The sequence below is a fragment of the Apis florea genome, unplaced genomic scaffold (assembly GCF_048593485.1).
Source record: "Apis florea isolate Af1SG1 unplaced genomic scaffold, ASM4859348v1 contig_3587_pilon, whole genome shotgun sequence".
In the NCBI taxonomy this organism is placed as follows: domain Eukaryota; kingdom Metazoa; phylum Arthropoda; class Insecta; order Hymenoptera; family Apidae; genus Apis; species Apis florea.
This window is the reverse complement of record NW_028256789.1, coordinates 2164131-2183871: the sequence shown is the minus strand read 5'-3', so window position 1 is coordinate 2183871 and position 19741 is coordinate 2164131. Positions and strand designations below refer to the sequence as shown.

General features: G+C 48.0%; 1 protein-coding gene across 19 annotated transcripts in view; it reads right to left on the bottom strand.

Moving 5' to 3' along the window:
* FoxP (forkhead box transcription factor P) overlaps positions 1 to 19741 on the bottom strand; it is a 201724-nt gene that overhangs the window by 133206 nt on the left and 48777 nt on the right. For 4 of the 19 annotated variants that reach the window (XM_086914490.1, XM_086914492.1, XM_086914489.1 and 1 more), the window contains exon 2: positions 12676 to 12729. The exons of the other annotated variants lie outside the window; for them this stretch is intronic. The gene's annotated coding sequence lies outside the window, so the exon portion shown is untranslated. The remainder of the gene's footprint in view (positions 1 to 12675; positions 12730 to 19741) is intronic. 19 annotated transcript variants of the gene reach the window in all.

Below are 19741 nucleotides of genomic sequence, written 5' to 3'. Positions count from 1 at the left end.
AAAGAAAAAAAGAAAAGAGGAACGACAATAACGGAGACGACGCGCGACGACGATACTCGAACGAGGGAAATAAAGGTGGACGGAGGAGGAAGAGGAGGAGGAAGGTTTGTGATAAAAAATCCCTTGGCCGGTTGGATATAATATGAAATAGGGGAATAAGAGAAAGATAGGGAAAAAGAGCTCGTTGTCACGGGAAATTAATTTTTTAAATAATTTCTGACAAGCTCATAACAATGCGTGGAGCTCTCTCTCTCCCTCCCTCTCTCTCTCTCTCTCTCGCTCGCTCGCTCGCTCTCGGCTTTCGAGACTGCTTTCGCAGCCACCCCGGCCACGGGGGTGAAAAGAGCTCAAAGCACACTCCGGGCGATGCAATTACGATACCTCGACGAACTTCATCAAGTCGGCTGTTGCATTTTTCGTTTTTTAGGTCAATACGACATTTTACAAAGGGCGCAGTTACCCCGGGTTCGGAGGTAACGATGAGAGGGGGGAGGAGGAGGAGGCCGCCCAGAACGCGCGGAGGCGAGGTTCAATGCAACTGCATTGAAAACAAGCCAGCACGGCGCAGCACGGCGCATCGAAGCCCCTGGGCGCTTATAATCGTTATGTTTAGTCGCCTTGTGTTCCTGCATTTTCCGCGGTATTTACACTTGGCTGAAATCTCATGAAAAAATGATAGAATAAACACCGGCCTCGGCCATCCCCCGGAAATAGGATATCTCGATATTTATTCTGCGCTTTGTGTCGTACCCCTATTTATAATGAACGCCGTTTACCAATACAATGGTATTGGGAACCGAATCCCCCCTCCCCCTCCCACCTCCCCCTCTAGCCGGCCCATCCTTTGTCGAAAAGCTAATCGGCCGTTTTCCAACGATTCGTCCTGATCCTCCCCATTCCTCCACCGACCACCGACCATCACCACCGACCAACCACCACCACTACCACCACCATCACCATCACCACCACCACCACCACCACCACCACCACCACCACCACCCATCGTCTCTCTCTTCGTTTTAATTCCGTGATCGAGCACGCGTGATCCGTAAAAATGTCTAAATAGAAGGTTGCAATTGCTGAACGGGCGAAATTAATTGGTGGTGACCGTGCCACCTGACACTTTATCGTAAAGCGATTTTATTTGCTGTTTCGCTATCCGAACAAAAGACGATTATTACAAAGATTTCCTTTTCTTCCTTTTCGCATATACAAAGTGGTCGAATAACCCGTAATTCAAACCCTCCCCATCGTGTTTTTAGTACATTCCAAATGAAATTGTCACCAATTGTAAAGGAACTGATAACGTAACCAGCATTTTTTTTCCACCCCGATTCCACGCTCTCCGCTCTTAAGCGGGCACACACTCGACCCTCGATGTTTATTCCGTGCAGACCATTGAACGACGCGAACGATATTTGCTAGGAGTTGAACGGCAAACTGAACGGGGATACGAATAGGTGGTCGGTCGGTGTCCTGTTGCGAGTAGTAAAGTGACAACCTTCGCCTCTTTCCAGGAAGCATAAGCTATCTCGCTGGCCTGTCGCTTTTGCCTGCAAATGTATTTTCATTGTCCTTTTATCCCCCTTTTCGATCGCCGCCGCCGCCGCCGCGGAGAAAGCGAGAGAAACAGAAGCAGAGAGAGAGAGAGAGAGAGAGAGAGAGAGAGAGAGAGAGAGAGAGAGGGAGGGAGGGAGGGATAAAGAGATATGTACACGTCTACCCGCGCGATTTCACCGCACGTTTGATTGTTTTTCCAATGAATGAGACGAAATTATAAATAGACGCCCAGAAGGCCAGGTATTCTATTACCTTTTCAACGCTCCTCCTCGGATAGATAGATAGAAATTACACGAGCGAAAGTTCACTCCTGTCGCTCGATTCCCAGGTAAATTGATACAGACCCGCGTATCGTCGGCCTTAACAACCGGTCGAGTAATTTATTGTTAGCGAACGTCCACAACATACGACGACCGTGTATGACCAACCAAACGCATTATACCGATGCACTCCCGTTTTATCCATCGATCCGATCGGGGAGAAGGTAGAAACGGTAAGTAAGAAATTCGAGCCTGGAACGATAAACAGATTTTACAGACGCGTAATCCCAATTCCACGGAACGGAAATTATCAAAAATTATCCTCATCCGTTCGTATTCGTCTCCCCCCCCCCCCCCCCCGTTGAAAAGACGAAAAGACGAAAAACTCCACTTCCAAATTCCACACTCTTTCCACACTCTCTCCCTTCGTTGTCCCACCCTACTCCGTCCACTGCTCCAAACATGGCAAATATCGCGCGCCCGTGCGCGCGTTCATCACCGATCGAAATTCAAAGTTTCCCCGAGCGTGACGCACACTCTGTGTCTTTCTTCTTTCGAGCGTGGACGTGGAGGCGACGTTACGAATTACCAACGTTTCTAACGATGCAGAACGACTCAACGTCGGGAGGCTGCCTGTTGCAGGCAGGGGGGTTGCAACGGGCGGAGGAGGGCGGACCCTGGTAAACAATCGGGCGCGTCCACCACCCAACGGTCCGTCGGTCCATCTCTGATTGCTAATGAATCCTAACGCTATTATGCATACAACAACCGGCGGGAAAAAAAAGACGTTAGGTCGGAGGGCAGGAGTCAGTCGGCTGTCCGTTGGCCCGGCGCGGCGCGGCGCTCTCTTCGACGGTGACGTGCACGTATGCGCCTTTGTGCCCGCGTGTGTGTACTTCTGGGACAAAGAGTTGTGCAAACACGAGTTTACCAACCGGGGGAGAGAGAACATTATTGCCCCGGACCCAGGGCTCGGGCAAGTTACCCAGTCAGGCACTTCGTTAGCGCAATCCTTTTTGCTCGTTACCTTGCAGCTTACTTCGACCTCGATGCGTTACGATCGTTACGATACCGTACGGTTTCCACGTACGGACACGCAACTTGGACGTTGTGCAAATCGTCCAAGAGTTCCTCGCCTCGCGAAATTTTCCAACTTTTTCCGCTCTCTTCCGGAGAGAGCGAGCGAGCGAGCGAGCGAGAGAGAGGGAGAGAGAGAGGGAGAGAGAGAGAGAGAGAGAGAGAGAAGAAAGAAGGAAGGAAAAGAGAAAAAGGAAAGAAAGAAAAAAAAAAACGTGAAAAACGTTACAGAGGAAACGAGGAGCGAGAGGATCGATCGGAACGAGCAACGCGAGTCATTTTCATCCCCCTAATTTCTTGGAATATTCCGGGTATTCACAATGTAGCGCGGAAAATCACAGAGGGTTTTCTCAATCAGCGCGCGACCGTGATTCGTCGTGTATTGTCGCGTAAAAAAGGCCACGCTCGAGACTGCGTATCCCCCATTCGACGAGGGCATCGTCCACCACCAGGACGATGGAAAAAAGAATTTCCGCGAGCGGGCTGCGGCGGTGGTGGTGGTGGTGGTTCGTGTGTAACTCCTAATTTTAGAACACCACACACCGCACAACGGCATTTTCGAGGCGTCGAGGTTGTAACCGTTCTATGAAATTAGTTTCGCGGGAACTCTATTTCGTTTCCATCGTATCACTCCGTGCCGAACATTCCGGATTTTCGCGCGATCATAAACTCATGCATACGATGCATACTCAAATTGCCCGTGTGGCTCGATGTGCACATGGTACAGGGCAGTGCGAGCGACTGCATATTATTCGTTTAATAATCGATAGAATCACGTCATCGCGTGCTCACCTCACGATATAAACTCCCACCCCTTTTCACCAGTCTTACTTCTCGGCCTGCTCGCTCGTATTAATCCACGTTACGTGCTGCCAGTGTTTGCCTGCCCTTTCCCCTCGCCTGTTGTTGTTGTCGAGAAATACTACACACGGGCCACCACCCCACGACAATAAAACCGATACCGCGCGCGCGCGTATTTACGAAATTGCGATCTCCTCGCTCGAAATCGACTTTCGCGCCGTGTAATTAACCATCCCTCCCTTTTCTATCAACCCTCTATTCGACGACGTTCGAAAGGTATAATAACGAAACGTCTGGATCCCCCTGAGTCCAGATTTTCCACCCAAAAATCGTACAAAAAAAATCTTTTCTCTTTTATTTTAACTTCAACTCGCTCGTTCTCGCTCGCTCGATCGATCGATCGATCGATAGATCTAAACGCTCCGAGGAAATAAACCGATTCGAGGAGGAGAAGGAGGAGGGGGAGAGTCGATTTATCGCGAAATGAGAGAAGAATCGAACGGAAGAACGCCGCGGGGTTGGTGCGCACGGCGCGATGATCCAACGCTTCATCCCTCTTCGGGCGCGGAGCAAGAGCAGAAGCAAAGAGGAGGAGGCGAGAGCGAGAGGGTGCAACAATAGCGAGACAGTTACTGTCAACACACTCGGTGCACATTAGTTGTTTCGCGGAAGCGGCTAAAATGTAAAACGAGGATACTCGGGGAACAAAAGGAGGAAGAGGGTTGGAGGTGGAAAAAGGTATAGGATCAATACAATAGTATATTTGTACAGACCGACTGATGAGGGGTGGTGCCTTGCAAGTGGGAGGCACGGCTCGGGGTCGGCAGTGTCTGTGCCAGGAGGATGGGGTACGCCTGTTGTTTACCGTGGAAGGGCCAGAGGAGGGTTGCGGAGGTAGGAAAAAAACAAGCAAAGACGGTAGCGCTATAACAGGTCTCTGTTATACTGCGACAAACCATTCCTGCCACGTGAATCGTTCCCTGAAACGGCCGATATTCTTGCCTTTGAAAAACTGGAACGCGCCCGATTACTTGGCACAACTTTCCCCCTTCCTCTTCTTTCTCCTCCTTCCTGCTCCTTTCCTCTCGCGATATCGATCATCGCGATTTATCGTATTTTTATCTTCGCGACCAATATTCGCGCCGTGAAAATTTGACGAAATACACACGTCTATTTTTTTTAACTTTGTTCCCCTTCGTACGTTACGTAAACACGATTACCGATTTGGACACCTGGATGGTAATATCTTTCCAAATTTTTCCTACCTCGATAAATCGTTCGAGAACGATGCGTGTACACACACACACGCACACACGCGCGTGCGCGTATATAAATTTTCGTCTCATCGTGCGTTTACTCAAGATAATCCGCGAGGAATCGCGTTTTGATCGGAGTGGAACGATCAAATTCGAAGAGAATTGAAAAAAAAAAGGAAAAAAAAAAAAAGGAAAAAGGAGAAAAAAAACGGAAAAAAAGAAAAAAAAAGTATTCGCGATGCTTCTTTTCAGGCGGCGAATCGTAATTAATATTATCGGTAGAAATGAAAAACTTTAATGAACAAGGGTCGGTGGCGAGGTCGGTGGCGGTTCTCGTCCGACAGGCAACAAGCTACCGGTACACAGCCTCTCGAAATCATTATGTGTCATATCCACTTCATTTGTCCAACCCTATCACGTGTATCCGCCTGTGGATACGTGTGCACCGGCATGCCTGTGCACTTGCGTTGCTAACCCCATTGAATGGAACGTATACAAGCATCCTCTCTCACTCGGACAGAGCTTTTCGCTTTTTCACGTTTTTACCCCGCCAAACAACGGGGTGAAAACACAAAGGATTTCCCGCCGTTGCAAGCTGCACGGAGTATCATTAAACAAAAATGAAAGACAAGGCCTAATTAATAGTATTGTCGCCGTATATACGCGCGCATATAGTTTATATATACACCACCCGTTAATATACACTAAACTCGTTGGATGGAATACGAGTTCCAAATACCATAAACGCGGCTGCTATAAACAACTGCTTGTATACCGGTCACGGTTGTTGTAATCGTCGGTGCAACGAGTCAAGGCACGAGTCCATAAATAATAGCGTGACTACAAATATTCGTTTAATAAATAAACCACGATCCCACCGATAATCGGGCCCGAATCGTAATTAATCAACGTTATCAACGCGCCTACCAACCGCCCTCTACCAACCACCCCTGTCGAGAGACCGGAATTAAAAAAACGATCTCCGCTTAACCTATCAGCCTGGCGATGAAATTAAAAAAAAGTATCTCGCGATCGCGCGCGTGTGAATTTCTCGTAGCAGGTGGTGATGGCGATGGTGGTGGTAGTGGGGATCGAATACGAATATATATTATATATCCAAACGAAAATTCATCCGATGGAACGAGGGGTGGAGGAGGGGTGGTGGGCACGCGTTGGCAGACGAGTTACGCGGTAATTAACAAATATGCAATAACTATGATTAGAGTAACAGTATCGCAAATAGAATATTTTCATTTGACAGGTATGTAATCTATGGGAACGGGGGAAAACGGCAAGAGGAGAGGAGAGGATCGGTGGTCCCGCGACAAAGAGCTCGGGTTTGCAAAATGAGGATCGAAAATCAAAGCCCACTTAATAACGCGCTGATGAAATCATTCGCGCTCGCACATTCGAGCATCGAAAATGTCAGACGTTGAGGGTCATCCACGTTAATGTATTTTTGATTAAGTGGCCCGAATGATGGTAATAAATAATAAAACGGAGCACTTGTTTACAGGCAACCGCAATTGAAATTCGATATCCGCTTGTACGAGCAGACAAGTATTAGCGAAAAATTAAACAGACAGGCGGCGTTTGTGCCTCCGACCAGACAATATACGGACACTGTAAATACGATATTGCAAAGAACGTGTCTCTACCATCCCGTGGATCGTGGACAGAGATGGTAAAAATTAACCGAAAATCGCCGTTCCCCAATTCGATTCCAACTTTCCGATAAATCGAGAGAAATTTGGGGGGGGGGCGCGGTAGGAGGAGGAGGAGGTAGGTAGGAGGAGAGGGGGAAGAGGGGAGGAGAAAAAAAAATAGCCCGATAATTTGGATTCTCCATCGCGGATCGCGCAACGACGATAAAAGTTCGATCGTTCGAACGAGACGAAGGATGATCCCGCCACCGAACGACGGCGGATGCCATCCTGCCAGCCAAATTTCGTCAACAGTAGCGGTAGGAGGGGAGGGAGGAGAGGTGTTCGGTTCAACGGCCTTGAAACGAAAAAGGGGATGAAAGTAACGCGCGTGTGTGTCCACGGGCCAAGGCACGATCTCAAGGGGTTGCGGGAGAAAATTCGGTGACAGTATCTCAATATACCCCCGAGACATTTTCTAACGCACGCGAGAAATTCCGCACAAGGGATCGCGGTTGTTGCATCGCAAAGGACCCGAATCTCGACGTGGTCCCTCCACCGATTCCTGCCACCTTCCTCTCGAATAATCCTCTCCCGCGGACGACGATACGTGCTTTTGCGCGCAAGGGAGGGAGGGAGGGAGGGAGGGAGGGAGCAAGAGTCGCGCACGGGGGTGGGTGTGTGTGCTGGTGCGTGTACCCGCACGGGAGAGAGGGTGAAAACTTACATATGACAAATTCAACGCGCTCCTTCCTGTCCTTCCTTCTTTCCTACCGGCACTGACACCTATGGCCCTGGGCCACGCTGGGCCATATTATTATTTTCATTCCTTCCCGCATGTCTGTCTGTCTGTCTCCTCTGTCTGACTGTCTGGCTCCAGCACCTTCTCACACCATCCAGCCCCCACGGAACTCTTTTCCCATGTTTTTTTCGCCCGCCCACCCGCCTTACCCCTTTCAACCACCCCTTATCCACCTTCCGTCCACCAACCTCTTTCCACGTGCGCGTTGCTCTTACTTCTTCTCCCACCCCCCCCTTTTTTCTTTCCTTCTTTTTTTTTTTATTTCTTTTTCCACGCGACTACGGATCCTCGAGGACATCGAGGAGACATCGCCTTTGTCCCACGAGAAGATTCTTCCTAGCCGAGGACAAACTATCGCTATTCTATTCCTCCTCGTTCTATCGCCATATGATATTTCTTTTTTTTTTTTTTATCATTTCAAAGTAGAAGAGAAAAGGTACGTATCGAGCTTAGCCTTCTCTCTCTCTCTCTCTCTCTCTCTCTCTCTCTCTCTCTCTCTCGAGGAAAAATTTTATTCAACGGAAGAAAAGGAGACGAATATCTAAGGGGATGCCGCCCGTTCATTTTTTTTTCTTTTTTCCCTCCCCCCAATTCTACGAATACTTGGCGGTCACGTGACGAGCAATTAAAAGAGGATGAAACGAAGCACCTGGCGAGAACAGGGCGCGCAACCCCTTGAGGACTTAATAAGAAGGGGTAATAATAACCAATTTTATCGAACGTCACTCCGTTTCTTTGATATAACGGCCGCACGAATACGTGGTAAGCGCACATTAATTTCCCAGGCAAATAACCGGGATTCATAAGAGAGAGAGAGGGGGGGGGGAGAGAGAGGGCCGGTTGATCCTCGTGTGTACTACCGGAGAATACGTACGTGCCGCCGTACGTACGTCCAGAAAATACGGTCTCCCGTCTCCGTGGAAAATAATGCCATCAATATAAAAAAGGCGACCCACCGCGCGGCGCGGTAATAGAAACCGATTTGTCAGGAAGCTTTTACATTTCGACGCAGTGGGTTTCACATCTGATAGCCCGTTTTATCCCGCGGGACCCTGTCCCGTGTACTCTTTCCCTTCCACCTCCTTCCTTCACCACCACCGCTGGCCAGGCCGTTTCTCTACCAGCCCTCTCCCTCTTCACCAGGGAGAATCACACCGACCACCACCCACCCCATCTCACGACGCCAACCACCCCGACTGCCTCTCCGTGTGTCCGAGTCACCCCTCGGCTCCCTGCCTCGATTCCTCCTCGTCTTCCTCGCTTATAAAGCCGAGTAGATAGGAAATCTTGTAAAATGGCCCGGCGAAAGACAAATATTACCGGGGATCACTGACAGTGAGATCCGATTTATTTTGCGGGATTCTCCGGCCTAGCTACCTTCCGCGCGACCAACACACAAGGGGGTGGGGTGGGGGGGAGGGAGGATGTATCTTTCGATATCCTTTCCTCGTTACGTGTACCTATGCATGTATGTATGTATGTACGCTTTTCTGCTCGATTGTTCTTATCTATCCTGGAACGAGAAAAAAAAAAAAAAAAAAAAAAAAAAAACAACAAAGTATTCCCGTTTATAGAATTTGAAAAACAAGAGACGGTCAACGACAAGTCGTGGGATAATTAGGAAAATTGTTTGTCTTGAATAAAGGGGGAGAGAGTATAATAAAAGTGGAATTTTTTCGGCGCGGGCACAATGGCGGTGACCGAAAGCAGCCCCCGAAAAGAAGAAAGAGGGGGGAGAGGGAGGGGGAAAAACGGTGTAATTACACGGTACGAATCGAGCGCGCGTTCGAGCCGTTTAAAAACTTACAGCTCGTCCATTCCGCGGAACGGTATTCGAGGAAGGGCGCTGCGGAGAATGGCGTAAAAGGATAGGGGAGGGGGAGGGGCGACTGTTAATTGAAAACTACCGAAAAGCACAATTGCACGAGAATTATTTCTATTCATTAGCCGGGTGGCTGGTTGGTTGGTTGGTTGGTTGGTTGGTTGGTTGGTTGGTTGGTCGGTCGGTCGGTCGGTCGGTCGAGCCAGCCGCCGAAAAACTTTTCCTCGACCAGGCGGTTTTTTTCCTCCTCCTCTGTTCCCACTCTCCGTCCCCTGCCCCCTTCTGGCTGGTTCCTCTTCGCGGTACCACCCTCCACCCCCTTCATAACTACCACCGCCTCGCCCCACCGGCCGCACCCCTTCTATCCGCTGGTCGCGCGTGGCGTAATTATGTAACATAAATACAATCCCTCTCGCGACGTAATTTTTGCGGTATAAGCTCAAAAGCCTGGTGGGTAGTAGCCCCACCCCGGCTGGCCACACGGCGGACTCTTCGCTCTCTCTCCTCGCTGAGAGGAGCGAGCTTTTTCAGGAACGCTTTCGCAAATCAATTTATGGCGTAACGCGGACGTTCTCATTGTCCACGGGGGTAGTAGCCGACGGTCGCCTCGTGGCTAAACCTTTTGTAACACCGGCAGCCATTGTTGTGACAGAAAATTATATCGTAATGCTTATTTACGACGAAAATTCTGAGCCGGCCTTTGTTGCCGCTTGTCAACCGTTCAATGCAAATGTCCTACTAATGGAGAACTCTTTTTCTTTTCTTTTTTTTCTTCTTCTTCTTCTTCTTCTTCTTCTTCTTCTTCTCTTCCTCCTCCTCCTCCTCCTTCTTTCCTCTTTTCGAATCGTAGAAGGGGCGACAATGCGCGACAACGGAACGTTCGATTCGAAAATTTCGACTCGAAGATATCGACGACGAACGAACGACGAATCGCCTCCATTTTGAAATTGAAGTGGATACGCAACGTGTGCGTGGACGGTTATTTGTTCACCCTCGTGACGAGAGAGTGAGAGGGAATAGAGAAGGTGGTATCGATGAAATCGAAGAAGAATCGAAAGATGCTTCCAGGAATTCCGGCGGGAGTATTTTCGTCGGTCAATGAATTTACAACCCCTCTTTAACGGAGTTCACCCTTAACCGCTTAACGAGAACTGCTTCACGGCACGTGAGAAAAAAAAAAGCTAACTGGTTCGCCGTGGATGCGGGGAGGGGTGGGGAGGAGGGCGTGTAAGCGGTCTTGAGGGGTGAATTAGCGCGAAATAAGTGCAGAAGAGTTTCAACACCCCGGGGGTGGCCCAACGATAGAACGAGCCACCACAAGTTGCCGGGTTTCTGTACGTGCACGTACAACGCGGCCCTGGTGTGAGTCCCATAAGAACATCGTAAGGGTGAGAGGGCGGTCTGAGTCGAATGAAACGATACCTACTGCCGTTAGGGTGGCTACGCCACCCCGGGTGGAAGCGAGAGGGCGGAAAACGACGTAACGCGCATAAAGTAAATTGCCGCGAAATCTGCGCGAGCTTCCAGAACGGCGTGGATAAGCGAAACAAATAAAATAAGAGCGAAAGACGAGACGGCGTGGAGATAACGGGGGGAAGAGGTGAAAAGGGTACCTCGAGGGTTGATGTGATTTAAGGGCTGGAAGGTGGCGCGTTTTCGAATATACCCAAGAAACCGAACTCGGCCGCCTCTTTTCCATCTTCCTTTTCATCTTTTTCTTCCTTTTTCTTTTCTTTTCTTTTCTTTTCTTTTTTTTCTCTCTTCTTTTTTCTATTCCGACGAATCCAACGTATATACGGGCGTATAACACGTAAAATACCGTACGTACATATTTTGACGATAAGTTTTTTGTACGAAAGAAAAAAGAAAAGAAAAGGAAAGAAAAAAAACTCGCAGATTTTTCCCTACGTTTCACGTTAGATTTCGTCCCTCTTTCTGCCGCGGCGACGATATCACCGACGATAATCATAATACACCGGGACAAAAGTAATAGGAACAATCGCGGTGTGATGCGGTCTTTTTTTCTTTCTTTTTTCTTTTTTTTTTTTTTCGCGGAACGTTCTGACGTTTTCCTCTATTCAGTCCCCAAGCCGAGCATGAAAAAGCACACATCGTCCGTTACCTTGGTGCACGGTGTAACGCTCCGCCACCGGCCTCTCCTCTCTGATTCTCTCTCCCTCCCTCTCTGTCTCCCTCGTCCGCCATCCCCCCCCGTCGGTTTTCCCGGCGTATCGTCGCCACACGCAGACCATTACAATTTCAGTTACATTTTAATTAGCAGAGAATACTAATGTTTCGCGAGTGGCGGTCGCCGGCAAGTAGCCAATGAGCGCCAAGTTGACTCCTGCAACTCGAGCCCGTTCCAGAACCCGACCTCTCTGCCACGCGCGCCCTCCACCGCGTTCCTGTCCCCCACTATTACACGCCCGGCAACCCCGTGAAACCGACATGCATTTCACACCCCATATTCGCCACTTTATACGTAGAGCGGCTGGCCCGGCGAAAAAACGAACGGAAGAAAGCAAACGCGCGCGGTGGGGTGGGAACAAAAAGAGGCAACGTGCTGTATTCCTCATTTATGTTATTAGCTCCCACTTTGGCGCCGAGTGTTCTTCTCTAGTGAGAAGCAAAAAGGAAAAAAGAAAAAAAAAAGAAAAAAAAAAAAGAGGAAAAGAGAAGAGTTTGCAACACCAGAGTTTGAAATAAACCACGCTGTTATTCGCGTGTTTTCCGCGTTTTCCACACTCTCGCTTTTCGCAATTAACGCGTAACGGTTGAAACGCAGCCCGGAATTAGCACAGATTTCTCGAGATTGTTTCTCGAGCTTTAATCGCGAAAAATTGGTCGGACGAAAGATCGGACGATAAATTTTGACGTGGATGAATGGAAGAGAGAGAGAGAGAGAGAGAGAGAGAGAGAGAGAGAGAGAGAGAGAGAGAGAGAGAGAAGAGAGAGAAAGAAATTCAGACGTTTAGGGAAAGGGACGTTAGGAAGGAGAGGGAGGAAGAGGTAAAGGAATACTGGAATAATATAAAATATTTTCTAAGTCATAAACTTCCCTTGCTTCTTAACTGGACGAAATTCCGAAAGTTTCGTATCGGTGGTCGTACAACAAATGCGATTATCGATGTCTCGCATCGTTCATCCCCTAAAACGACGGGGAGTAAAGCGTGCGCCAGACCCCACGACGAGCTCGTTCAACCCTCTCTCTCCGTCTCTGTCCAACTTACGTTACTTTGTTTTGGAACTTGTCCAAAAATAATATCGCGAGAACCGATGTAAGTTATCGATAAAAGGAAAAAAGAATTATACAAAATTTGACGCGTCCGACGAGAAAAAGAAAAGGAAAAAGAAAAAAAAAAAGAAAAGAGAAGAAAAGAAAGAAAACGAAGAAAGAAAAAAAAAAGGAAAAAAAAAATTGCACGTCACGTACAAAAATAATCGTTTAACTCACATTAACAAGCCATGTCACTTTGTCTCAGAAGCCTGGGAAGTATACACCACTGACCTGAAGCAAGAAAACACACCTGTATGTTAAAAATAAAGGATGAAACGTAAAAAAAAAAAAAGAAAAAAAAGAAAAGAAAAAAGAAAGAAAAAGTTAATTCGTTCGTCCGAATAAATAATAATAATAATAACAAGTCGTCGGCCACGATTTATGGCTTCTCGCTGATAAATGATTATTCAAAGATTCATCGCCGAACCACCTATCGTCTCCCGTCATCGAAACTTGAATCTCCCGTCAAGCCAAGGACAATGTGGCCATCGAGCTTTTAGGGTGGCTTGACTCGTCGAAACCCATTCCGACCATATCCTTCGACTGGACGCGAGCCCGCCAATGAGGCGACGGTGCCGTTAATTAACGAACTCGAAAAGTAACGTACTGAAAGTACAACTCGACGAAGCATTGAGGAGGGATTCCGGGGGAGGGAGGGAAGAGGGAGGGGGAGCTGGTCGAGGAGGAAGGGAATGAACGAGCCGAGCGCAGGACGGAAGCGCGCGCGTATATAAAGGGTCGGTGTCTGGCCAGACGGGCAGAAATGAAGCAGCAAGGGTTTTGTTTGTCCGGCTGTCCACCCCTTTCCTTCCCCCAGTTCACCCCCGCGGGCTGGAGCCCTCGCTGTATGAACCTCGCGGCCCCCTTCAACCCCTTCTTCTCCACCTCTAACTCCGGCACCCCTTCGTCTCCCCTCACTCCTCCTATCCACGGGCCCCCACCCTCCTTTCTCCACCCTGTTACACCCTTCTTACACCCTCAACCTCCTCCTTCCCCTATTACCGTGTTACAATGCACGTGTGTACACCGTTTGCCCACATTCTCTCGCGTCGTGTATCTTCACGAGCTATAATATTGATTACTTCGAACTTCGAAATTCACTTCGAGGAGGAGGAGAGGGGGAGGGGGGGCGCCTACGCTACGCTGGTAGAGTACGTGTAACGTGAGTCGTTACGTATCATCCACGTTTCCTACGATTTCGTCGATCTACATCTTCGTTATTATTTCCCTTCCTTCCTTCCTTCCTTCCTTCCTTCCTCCCTCGAAAAACGAAATGCAGCAGCGCCTGTTCCCGCGAATGCATTTCGTAAACTAACCGCCGATCTATCTTCGCTATCCTTTACACAAGCGTCGCAATGCGGATAACTCTTCGAATTTGCGAGATTAGCTCGCCTTCTCGAAATTAGAAAGCCTTCGTTCCTCGCTCTTCCTGCAATTCGATCCCAACCCGTTTCCAACCCGTGCTACTTTCCGGTCTCGTCAACCAAAGGGGTCAATGATTAAAAAAGCGCTGCCACTGGATATACATTTGTGCACGGGAGAAAGGTCGGTTGGAACTTTTCGTTTCCCTTCAATTTTGCACGAAGATTGAAATAAAGTTTATCGTTTGTCTACAGTGTGGAAACGTAGGTAGGGAAAAAAAGCGTAGCGTTCCGTGCGCAGTCAATTTTTCGAGTCCTTTCCAAGAGGAGCCGGTGTGTTCCGGCTAATAATTGGCGAATGAAAAATGCAACAATACCGGGGAGAGAGAGAGAAAGCCGGTTGTAACTCACCACGCTGGCAATATTCAGCTAAAAGACTCGTCATTCCGCCCCAGTAAACGGCCACACGACTTAAATTGCGTCACGACCATCCCGCCAACGTTTAATTCCATTCGCGATCTTTCCACCCCGTTCTTCCCACCACGGTTTTCCACCAACGGTTTCAACGTTGCTGCTCCTCTCTCTGATTCGCATCACCGCCAACACCGTATGTCGCGAATCGAAGTACAAAGAAGCAATAGTAGAAATAAGATAATTGCTATTACAATTGCAATTTCATCCAGGACGATGAAGTCGCGGAAAGAGAGAGAGAGAGAGAGAGAGAGAGAGGAGAGGAGAGGAGAGGAAAGTGTGAGCGAGGAGAAGAGACGACGAGGTCAGGAGACGAAAAAGAGAGAAAGTCAGAAAGAGATGGGTGGCGATGGTGGTAACTGCCACAGAGAGTTGAACTACAAAGTACGTTAATGTCGCGCTCACACCCCCTTCCTATATATATACACACGCTCTCAGCGTCGCTCCAATGCCGCAGACAGTTTGTTGTCGAAGCTTCGGGGATTACACAAATGAGCTTGTTCACCGAGAGAAATGTACATTCCCGGCACAAAGCTGCTCGTGCTCGGCCACGTACGGAATTAAAAAAGAGAGGAGGAGGAGGAGGAGGAGGAAGAGGAGGAAGGTGAAAAAGTTCCGCTTCGCTATCGCTCGCATCGTGGACAATATTTTCTTTGCTGAAAGCCCCGTGTGCCGCGTAGAATGGGATTTCCATCGACCCGCTTCCGTTTAAACCCTTCAAGAACGGAAGACCCGCTTTTATCGAGAACCCCTCCTTCCGTCAATATTGTCCTGTACATGTTTTTACACGCATCTTTCCTCGGCAAATCACCCTTTCGGTTTACGCATCGTTCACGGATCGTCGATTGGATGGGATATCCTTTCCCTTCTTTCTTTTTTTATCCTTCGATAAAACGCGATACGTGTACGAATCGACGCGATGCGTCTATTGCTCGGCGTCGATTAATCGGGGCGAGGTTACACAATATCCGATAGTTTGGCGGATAGGCGAGGAGTCGAGGCACACGGGAAGAGAGAGAGAGAGAGAGAGAGAGAGAGAGAGAGAGAGAGAGAGAGAGGGAGAGAGAGAGAGAGAGAGAGAGAGAGAGAGAGAGAGGGAGAGAGAGAGAGAGAGAGAGAGCAAGGAGGAGGCAGTTCAACCCCTGCACTAAGCATACCGTAGGGGCTAGGGATAGTAATTGTATACGTACTAAGAGAATGGCAAGGTAAACAAAACTATGTAAGATTGCCCCATTAATATACATATCTCTTGGTTCAGTTGGGCCGTGAGAGAGCCAACCGACCCTCTCGCTGTGCTTCCACCGTTGTGCCTTCCAAAGGGAGGGGGTGAGTAGTCTTGGCCTTAGACTCTGGGGTTAGACTCGTTCGAGAGCAAGAAGGGTACACAATGGATATTGAGACCATAATTTACGGCTGATTGTTAGCCCCGCGATCTATGGATTCCAACGTCCTACCGCTTTCCCCACCACTTCCCCTTCGACCACCTTCCAACAACGTTCCTTCATCCTCGTGTCGAATTTGCGTTAGGTTCGTAATAAGTGGCGAGAGAATACTGTGTGTGCACCGTGTGTACTCGTGTATGGAAGTTCAAGGCATTGGAGGAATCTCGTGGAATCCTTGCTTTCGCGTACGTACCTTCCTCTCTCTCTCTCTCTCTCTCTCTCTCTCTCTCTCGAGTCCAACGATCAAAGTATCGTTGGAAGTAAAGATTTCTCGTGAAATTTCTGTCGAGAAAAAGAGATTCCAATCACGAAAGATTTTTGACGAAGATATTTAACGAATAGTTTTAACGGACGAGTGGAAAGATTGATAAAATTGAAGAGTGGAGGGAGTGGAGCGTGGAAACGAGAGGGATTGATTACGCGTGAAAGCAGGGATAAGTTTGTTTTCGAGCGGTATCGTTAATTGGCTAAAACTCGAGTGGAACTGTACCGTACGAGGTCAGGTCCATCGCCGCTCTCCGCTTACCCCGCTTAGAATCGCAACAAGAACGCCGGTTATAAATTAATTACGAGGGTCAAATTCACAACTGGGTCCCATTCCACCGGGCGATTTTCGAGGGAGGAGAATGTCTTACTAGTTTCGCCGCTGGCTCAAGGGACCGAGTAAAAGGAGGAGGCGATGTTTGGCCTTCCTTACGAGGGACCAACTAACCAGCCGACCGACCAACCTGCCACTTACCCAAGGATAATAACGTAGTAATCCTGCCATGAGACACGGATGAAGTCCTTAATAACCCTATAAGCCCGAGATATATGTTGCATATCAATATAAACGGAGACAACCCGCGGTGTAACAACGATACGTTATATCGTGCCTCCGACCAATTAACTTATCATACAATCGTAAAGGGTGTGATATAACGGTATCGATTAAAACGAAATATCATTTTATAATTATCACTTGACACCGACTACCACGCGTACATATTGACGACGCGTATTTCGAACGATCGACTACTTTTATCGATTTATCGAAACATAATAATAATAATAATAATAATAGCAAAACGCTTGTTTGTCTTCGTGACTTGTAATAAATTATCCCAGCTGGAATATTAAATATGTATCGTATTGCCTTGCCCCGTACACGCGCGCTCATAAACGGCCGCATCGCAGAATTCCAATTTCGAATCGATCTTCGGTAATTTTCCAAAATTTTCAAAAACCCAACGCGAATTTCAATAAAGCCCTAGTAATTAATTTGTGATTATATCACGAATGCCGGCAAATTCGCGTTACGTTGCATAGCGCGATAGGAATGCAACCGAGTTCAACAAGCGCCAATACGAAGTGCGTGATTTAGAGAGACGCATAAACGATATTCCGATATGGTTTCACGGCCGATACTCACCGGGATCAGCGGGCTGGGCAAAAATTGACAAGCGACACCGGCCGCGAGCCTCCACAGCTTGTCCACACATTTTATTTTCCCTCCTCCACGCATCGCATTCCCCTTTTCAGTTTTTCGTTAATCATTCCGCAAATTTGACCGCAAAAACGGATACGATTCTTCAACAATTATTCCTTAACGATTATCGACGAAACGAATTATACCTCTCCTCCTCCCCCCTCCCCCCGCTCCGCCCCTCCTCGATTAGATTTCTTCAAATCGCGTAGAGAAAGACGTACGATCGCGATACGATTTCCTTTTGGAGCTTTGAGAGATACGAAAGCATACGTTCGCAATGATAAAGTCGAGCGAATAGCGAGTCGGACGTAGCGTTACGCGACGAAACGAGGAATAATAAACAATCGCGTGTACACACATGCGGCCAGCTTTAAATATAGAAATCACGGGGCGGGGAGAGATCACGGGGGCTATCATCGTGGTGGCAGCTATTGGACTTAACGACATCGACATTTTATCCGCAAGACGGTCTTCAAGACGCCCCCGTCCGGCAAAAAACAACGATCGTAAACTGCGCAGCGGACGACGGTGTTATGAGCCGTTTCCCTAACCGATAGGAGACAGGTGGCGGCGAAAGTGGACTTTAACAAATGGCCACCGGTAGGTAGCACGGGACGTGCCTACTTGAGATGCGGCACAAGGATCTATGCCTGCCATTTCTCATCGGCGCTCCAAACAATACCCTAAACCAGCTATCGTAAGAACTGTCGAGCCCGAGTGAAGGACTTCGGGGCAAGTTGATCAAAGTCAAGGTACTTCCGCGGACCCTTGCCAAAACGTTCACCCCAACAATCCGTGAACAAGAATCGGTGAACTCAAAGCTCGAGTTATTTCAAGTCCAAGATGAAGAAGACGTAATGTGACGTGATTCGTCGTTGGTCGGTGTTGAATCGTTGACGAGAAATCAACGAGAGACAGAGAGGAGATTTTATCGGATACGTGTTTCTAATTTTTTTTTTTTTTTTTTTCTTTAAATAGAAGAGAACGTTTCAGAAGGTAGACGTGTTTATCGTGCAATTTTGTTAAAGAAAAAAAAAAAAAAAAAAAAAAGCAGGATCGAGACAAAGTATTCCGCTGAACGATCGTTTCTCGACAGTTTAGAGTTTACCGGGATATCGGGCGTAAACTGCCCTCAGGGACCTTGTTAGTTCAATCCGCCTCAACACCCTTCTCGTCGCGGAAAACTGCCACCCCTTGTTGACCACCACCCCAGACACCGCGTGAGTTTTCCGCGTTACGTTATGTCCCCGCTCCGAGGAGGGAACGTTTATGGAAATATGCTTCCTGTCGTGGAAGAAAGGAAGGAAGGAGATGACCACTCTTGAAACTTCGACCGGCCAAGTGATAACGACGTGATCGGTTTCCTCCGATGAAACGGGAAGGGAAAGAAACGTTGCGAGAGAGAGCGAGCTAAAGGAGAAAAGAAGGAAGGAAGGAAAAAAAAAACAGGAGAGCGGAGGGAAGAGAAAAATGCGAATCCGGAATGATGACGGAGGGGAAAAAAAAAAAAGAGAAGGAGGGAGAAAAAGATTGGGAGTCCAACCACCGGTCCGAGTATTGTCAAGGTAGAGTATTGTCCTGTCCTGCTTCCAAAATAATCGTCAACCGGACCTAATGGGGTATGAAGTCCTGATATCAAAATAACTCATCCGTGTCCGGTGCGTGGTGGTCAAACGCTTCGAGCCTTTCTCCTCGCGCGTTCATCGCGCCAAAAAGTTAAAAATAGTGGCGGTAAAAAAATTCCTTTCACTAGGTGTCCCATTGTGTCCGGCTTGGCAGATAGAACACGGAGAGATGGTCACGCGTCCCTGGCAAAAATCTTGGAAGCGTTGCACGATAACGCGCGTCGCTGTCCACCTTTGTCCACCATCGCGTGATAACAATAACGCGGTTTCGAGGTCTTCTTTTTTTCTTCTTCTTCTTCTTCTTCTTCTTCTTCTTCTTTTCTTCTCTTTTCTTTAACGAGGACGAATTTTCCACTCGTTCGATGTTCACACACAGCGAAAACGGCGGATTCGAGCGAAGGTTTTCAACGGTGAGGTTATCACGGACGAATTATCGATTATCCACAAATGACGTTTAAATTTTTGATGCGTTTGTATTTTCAGTACACGGCCGTGTATATCGATAGAAGGAACGGTTATAGTATATGCCAGTGTCTCGAATACGCTGTGTCACAATTTATGCGACACAGTCTCTAACGTTCTATTGTTATTCGATGAAATAGAAATCGTTGCGCCGGCATGTTATGAATATTATTAAAACGACAAGTTAAAAGATCATTTGAATACTGTCGGAAAATTCTCCGGAAGTGGACTACAGGGTTAGTGACACTGTATCGACGTAAAATGTCGATATCTATTTCTAATCCACGTAATCGGACCGGTGTCGTATTAACATCGGGAATGTTTGGTGACAAAATACACGATGGATGAAACGACGGCCAAAAAAGAAGAAAAAAGAAAAAAAAAAAAAAGAAAGAGAAAAAACGCAGTTGGACA